The 7,227-nt window shown below is 34.0% G+C and overlaps 1 long non-coding RNA gene across 1 annotated transcript; it reads left to right on the top strand.

Annotated features, from left to right (window-relative positions):
- Window positions 1–5,704: 5,704 nt before the first annotated feature.
- Window positions 5,705–6,858, top strand: LOC131050735 (uncharacterized). The gene is made up of 2 exons (XR_009107017.2): window positions 5,705–5,911; window positions 6,566–6,858. It is a non-coding gene; the product is annotated as an uncharacterized LOC131050735 (long non-coding RNA).
- The last annotated feature ends 369 nt before the right edge of the window (window positions 6,859–7,227 follow it).

The raw sequence follows: 7,227 nt of genomic DNA on the forward strand, positions 1-7,227 counted from the left end.
CATAAACATTGATTACTGTAAATTCAATATTGAGTGGGTAAGAGTGAAACTTACAGACTTGCCACCTATTGGAGGCTAGACCTTCCTCCACCTTATGAATGTTTGCGTTCCACAGGATGCCTAGTCCTCCCAAAGCACCTTCCAAGTCCACAAAAGCCCCAGACCACTGCTTCCATGACCCTAATAGAGACTTCTCTTCACCATTGTTCAACTTTGTTTCTTGAAGGAAAACAACATCTGGCCATAATTGATCCAAGCCTCGATTGATCAATCGGTGTTTCTTAGGGGCATTGCAGCCCCTAACATTCTAGGATATGATTTTCATTGTCCTTCAGGAAGAGTGATTCCCTTCCCTACTGTCAATTTACTTTGGCCTTTCGCACTACTAGCCATTGCAATTTTGAATTGGTTTGATTTTCTACCTCTCGATCTATTTTCTCCTAGTTGTATCTTAGTGCATGTCAGATCTGATTGCTCTATGGTTCTTAAGTCCATGATATCTTCCTCATCCATCCATCCCCATTCATCCTCCTCCTCAGCTCCCTCCGCCTCTCTGCACTCTTTGCCTTCTTCTCCTTCTTCAACCTCCAACCTTGAGGACATTTCTTTCTCCAAGGGCTGATTTCGCTCCATACTAATATCTACATCCGCAGGGGGGGCTGCCCTAGCATTAACCTCATCCAGGATATTCACAGCTTTCTCAACTCTTGTAATGGCCTCTTCCACCCATTTTGCAGCTTCCCTGTGCTTGTCAAGTATATCATCTTCTGGGTTCTTCTCCTTCGCAACTGGGGGGGTGGACATGGGGGTCTTCAATGCCTCCCCCTGTAATACCAAGTTCTAAGAGGTTTGGGTCACATCCTCCAGGCGACCTACCACCTTGCTAGTGTTAGCATTGTTTGCAAAAAATATCACCTCATCTTCTATCGTTGACTCCACCGCTTTCCCTTTAGGGCCTATAAGGCATGTTTCCTCTGAGTGACCTACTTTTTTACAAATCTGGCATGTTTCATTTGACTTCTCCATTTCTATTTTTTGAAGCCATTGTCCTGCGTTTGTGATGATCTCCACTTGTTCACGTAGTGAGTAGTGGGGTTTCCAGCCAATACATATTCGAGCGTACATGCTAGAATCTTTTGCCTCAATAACTTCATCCGCTTGGATGTAGAAACCCAATTTATTCCCTAATGCCTGGAAAAACTCCTCATTCCAGTACTCTTTGGTTCAAGTTATATAACCTGAGCCATATAGGAACTATCTCAATCGGGGCTAAAACTGGGTTGAAGTTTGGTTCCCAATCCCTAATGTAGAGACCCCTTCCACCCATGAAGAAGGGCCCATTGTTTAATATCTCATGCTTATCCTTATTCTCCTCCGTTATTACCAAGAAAAAACCATTTGGGAGGGTTTTGAGTTCAATGTTACATTTCCAGGTATTAGTGCACCAGTTTTTCATTTTTCCCACCGTCGGCCAGTCCCCAAAGCATTTGATGAAAAAACCCCTCACCCGAAAAAAGGAGACCGAGTCATTCCAACTTTTGTTATCTATCATCAAGGATATTTTCTCCATTTTCCTGGTTTCATTATTGTCTGGGGACTTTCTCTATTTCTGGGCATTTCTTTTCGGTTGCCATTCTTTCTCTTGACAATGCTGCCACATTGTTTTCAATCCATAATCTAGCCTGTGATGTCCTTGGCTTCTGGATCCCCCCTTTCTTAGAAATTTAGGGTTTTCGTCAGCGCCTTCATCCCCCCATGTCGTGTGAGAGTGAAAAAACCTGTCTTGATCCTCCCAAGCCTTTTGCGGTCTTTGCCAAGGCTGTTTCCCAGATCGTGCCTGCGTGAAGTTCTGAAAAGGTCCCCAGTCCACAAATCTTTGCTCCTTGAAGCCATTTTCCTCTGGCTGAAACCCCTAAAAACCCTGAGAGTTGTGAAAATTTTGAAATTCCCTCAGGCGAAGCCCTAACCTCCTCCCTCTCCGCTCCATCTCCAATTTTTTTTTTAGCCTTCTATTAATTAAATAGATTTTTATTGATTTAATTTATTTATTTATCCTCTTCTAGCCTTTCCTTATTTAAATAAATATTTTTTATTTATTTAAATTATCTTTTTCCTAAATTAAATAAACATTTCATTTATTTAATTGTTCCCAATTCCTCTATTAATTAAATAAATCTTTATTTATTTAATTAACTCATTATCTTTTCCCTTCTATGACACATCATTTATCTTTTAATTTTCCTCTACCTACCCCCTTCATCATTTTAGCATTTTCTCTATTTTCTCTTTAATCCTAGCCAACCATTTATCTTTTCACCTCTTAAACTTATCCCTCTATTTTTTAAAGTATCTTCTATATAAGGGGATACTTTCATCCTTATCAACCAGAAATGAACTAAGCAATCTTTAAGCGATCAAGCGACTTTACAACCATGATTCATTCTTTGTTGAGCTCTTGTGCACAATATAATATCGGAGAGAAAATATATCAAACAAGATCAATGGAAATATTAGACAGTGGAGATCAAACCCTACTTGTAATGTGAATGGTATTATTGTTTCAATTTGTTAATATGCACGTTCTTAGGTTTCTTCATTGGTGTATAGTGGATGTTTTATTGTAGAACTAGGATTGTTTGTGGTTGGATCTTTGTGATTTTTCTATAGTTTATCATCATCATTTTACACCTCACACACTAACAAATAGGACCACCAACGTTTTTCGTTACATTCACCAACACAAAGAAAAATTGCTACCCCTTGACAACAACTCTACAACATCTACATGATTTACACTACTACAAACTAGAACTATATATCAACATTACTCAAACCAAGAACCAAAATTACAACTTATCAAGAAAGATCCAATAAAATGTACATGATATTATAGGCATAAGATAAACACATGAAAAAACTAATTTTATCTAATAAGCCTTTCTTTGCACATATCATAGAATACTTTTTAGTAACTGAATTTCAAAATCAAGGAAAGAAACATGACCATTTCCTAATATTGATCAAAGATGCACCAATCTATGGAAAATCTATCTCTATAGATATTTTTCACTTTGTTAACAAGTACATTACTTGTAGCACAAAACACTTAGACCCTACACAAGCAATATTGCATAGGCAGCACCACACAAAGCAATGTAGAAGAAAAAAAATAAGTAGCAAATACAATTTTCCATTTCGACCAATTTGAAACACAACAATACTTGAACCATTGTCAAAAAAAAATGAAAAAATAATATCAACTACAACTAAGATCTACTCTAAACTGCAACTAGCAAATTACAATGCCTCCTTCACTATAGATGAGTTCTTAGACAAAATCCAAATAACTAAGTAAGAATATATCATGGCACTAATCTCAACAATTCATATACCAAACCTACTGCTAAAAAGAATTAAAAATATGGAATTATAGTTTTTCAAGAGAAATCCTCCAACTATGGAAAGAAAATACAAACGCACAATTTGTACTAAATGCATATGCCATAGTGATGTACTGTAGCTCCTATATTGAAAAAGTAGATAATTCAATGACACATATGCATTCAATAGAATATGTCAAGAGCATTAGCATGAAAAGATAGACGCCATCAAAATGACTAGGAAACTTGGGAATGCGCTACTAAAATTACAATAAATGTCATCACAACAGGCTGCTCACATTGTCTTATCACTACCACTAAATTGCATCTCACAAAAGTGTATATTCAATGACACAAGGCCTGACAATGATAGGACGTTTATACCAAAACCTCCCAAACAATTAAGCAAATCACCAAATGGATCCAAAAATATTATTTGCAAATCTATAATCAATTACTACCTTGAATGACCAGTCACAATTGCTACAATATGCCTTGCAGAATTTGTTTCCAGCTATAACCAAAATGGTACTAGGATCAAGCAAAAAGCAAAACCAAACATAATATGGTTTATCAATTATAACAAGCATATTGAAATAGAAAACTATTGTAGAGAACAAATAGTGTTGTACGTGCCATATACAATAAACGAAAGCATATTGAAACACAATTTCCTCTCATGTGAAAGAGCATATTCACACCATGAGAAAACAATTCAAGAAAACACAAAGCCATTGACGAACTGAACACAAAATTCTAATGATATCAATGATCCCTTTGTACTAGAGACATCTGAATAGGAAGACCTATATGACATAGGACCTGATTTTAAAAACACAAAACTCAAGAACAGACATGCAATCGTTCATAGTGCATTCGAAATAGCTCAACATACATAGGTCATTGATAACAATGAGTACTATATATTAAGACAAATGCTAAAAACTAAACAAGAAGTAATTGTCAAAGACATTAAAATTTAAAAAATGAAAAACATTCGAACACAGTTGCATTTATTTCTGACTAGTGGGGCAAGAACTAGAATGACTTATAGAAAAGGTCATCTACCAATCCCTTCTCTCATTTACAACATCTCCATGGACAGTGATCTAGACAAACCAAAAGGATGGATAACTGCATATATAGGAAAGGTAGCATTCAACATAGGCGGAACTACATTGCATTCAACATTTCACATACATTTCAACAAATCAAACTTTGTATCACTTAATACTGAGACACTTGATACAATGTCAAAAAATTACAGCCAATTACACATCCTTCTAATTGACGAAATATCACTAGTCAGCTCGACATTCCTCAGATACATTGAAAAAAGCTTGTGTGACATAATGCAAACACCCACCACCGCCTTCGGTGGTATAGATACAATATTCTGCAGTCACCTTTACCAAGCACTACTTGTTATTGAATCGTTGTCTTCGAAACCAAACCCACTTCTACATAATTACTCCCATAAAATTTCAAGATGGCCAATGTCAAGTGCTACCCACTAACAAAAACAATAAGGTAAAAAGATGATATATTCATCTCAACCCTCAACAAAATGCGTATTGGAGCACAAAAAAACAACGACATTGACCATCTCAATCAACATTGCTTAAACGAGCCACCATTCACAACATTGGTTGAAGAATGTTTTTGAGAAATATGAGAGGTTGAAGTTTGTGTATGAAACAAATATAGAATATCATAATATGAATTTATATAGGTAAACTTCTGTATCAATTCTTGACATCAATGACAAACATGCTAAAAATACTAACGATCATAAATATCAATATTAAAAAATTAATATTGTATAAATGTTCCAATACCATATTAAAGTTTTAGGTGAAGGAAACACCATTACTATCATTTGTTAAATTTTAAATTTTTTTTTATTAAAATATTTATTCTCTAACTTTATAATAGAGCAACATTTGTTTCCCATAGAAGAATTCTATTTTTCTTATCGATAAATATAACTAATATTAATTAATTATAAAATCATGGATACAGAATTATCTGCGTAAAAGACAAGTACTAATAAAAGATATGATATTTATTTTTAGGCTATAATTGCATACTTCTTTTGAAGATGAATTTTGTGATTGGTTATGGACATGGTACATTCACACTTATGTGATGAATTACTTGAATGGAGGCCTATTTCAACACTTATGTACCTTACATTCACACTTATGTGATGAATTTGTCCATGCGAGCTGAATGTTTCTGTGCAACCAAATGTTCAAAATTTATCATTATCATCGTTTGAGTCCTCATAGTTTATTCATGAATGTAATATTTGTATCTGTACATGCCTTTAACACGGTTTATAAATGTTCACAAAAGAGCTTGCATTGAAATCAACTATTTATCCTTGCGAACTATGCGTGAGGTGAACAAAGCTCAGTTAATGGCACAGTTCTATCTGTAAACATTACTACGTTCCAAAGGTACTACTAAAAATACAGCAGTTCACAAGTGAGGAAAAGTGAAATATGAAGAATTTGTTGTGTTATGAGGTAATGGTATTATTTATAAGTAGTGATAAATTCATTCCCTAAGCGATTAAGGTATTAGAGGTATTGGAAAAAAATTGAGTTTTCAGCATCTTTTTAAGGATCCATACACTTTTTTGGAGGGGATGTTAATCACATTACATATTGTTCCATATGTAATGGAGCATACACGAATACATCATGGATGTGTTATTTAAAAGGTGTTTTTCTTGATGGGTAGTTTTATGTGATATGGCAACATAAGAATACATAAGTTTTTCATACACAGATTCAATATGGAGGAGTCTTTAACATAGTAATGAGGTCGCGTTGTGATTATTTTGGGGAATTCATATTCATTTAAAAGAGAGGGGGTCATGGAGTATGAGACACAAATGTTTGGAGGTTAGTCTAGAATGAGAAGAGATTTTTAAGTGGTGTTATTAAAATTGTCTATTAAATGTAATAACAAATATAAATTAAGTTTATTTGTGTGTTTTCTTTGTATTTTAAGAAGAACAAAAATCTTGTTTTCATTTCTCATCATTAGAAAAAATAAAACTAGTAGTCACACCAGAAGGGGTGCAAGGATTATGTTGATAGAAAATATTTCAAAGTCATATCAATTCTTTGTTTTGAGGATATGAATTTCTGCTTGTTTTCATTCATGTGACAAAGAATTTAAACCTTTTTGAGGAAATCAATGGAGTGATATAAGTCGTTGGAAGCAACCAGGTCAAAAGATGATATTAGTAGTTGCTCCATTGGACGTGATGAATAGTATGTTTATTCTCACTTAAACATAATCTAGCACAATATAATTTAAAAATTTGTGGCTAATAATTGAAAACATGTTTTATGTCTTTGTTGCATTGTTCCTACAAAATATGCTTCCTAACTTTGAGTTTCTTTCATTTATTATGTAAGGCTATAGAAGATGCTCTATTATTAATTTAAATCTTGTTTATTTGCAGATGATGTCTTATATTTTTTGGTATGTCCATTGATAAGATTTCATCATGTGGTTTCTTTCTTATTATTGCATGTACTTTTGGTTTTCTATTTGGTGTAATAATACTAATCCCAAATAAAAATTGTGAGAAATTATATATCTTAATTCTTTCAACTATATGTGATGCATAATTAATCTTTGCAAGTAGTCTTGGATTTATGTTGCGAGATGCTTATTTTATAAAGCTTAGATTATTTACTCAACTAAAGTCCTGTTGATATGTCAAGTTTAAACTAAATTACATTAACCGATCAATGTTTCATAGTTATTCGCGAGCAATTCCTTGCCAAGTATTTATATAAATGAGTTTTAAGTTGTTTCTTAAAAA

The sequence above is a fragment of the Cryptomeria japonica genome, chromosome 11 (genome assembly GCF_030272615.1).
Source record: "Cryptomeria japonica chromosome 11, Sugi_1.0, whole genome shotgun sequence".
NCBI lineage: Eukaryota > Viridiplantae > Streptophyta > Pinopsida > Cupressales > Cupressaceae > Cryptomeria > Cryptomeria japonica.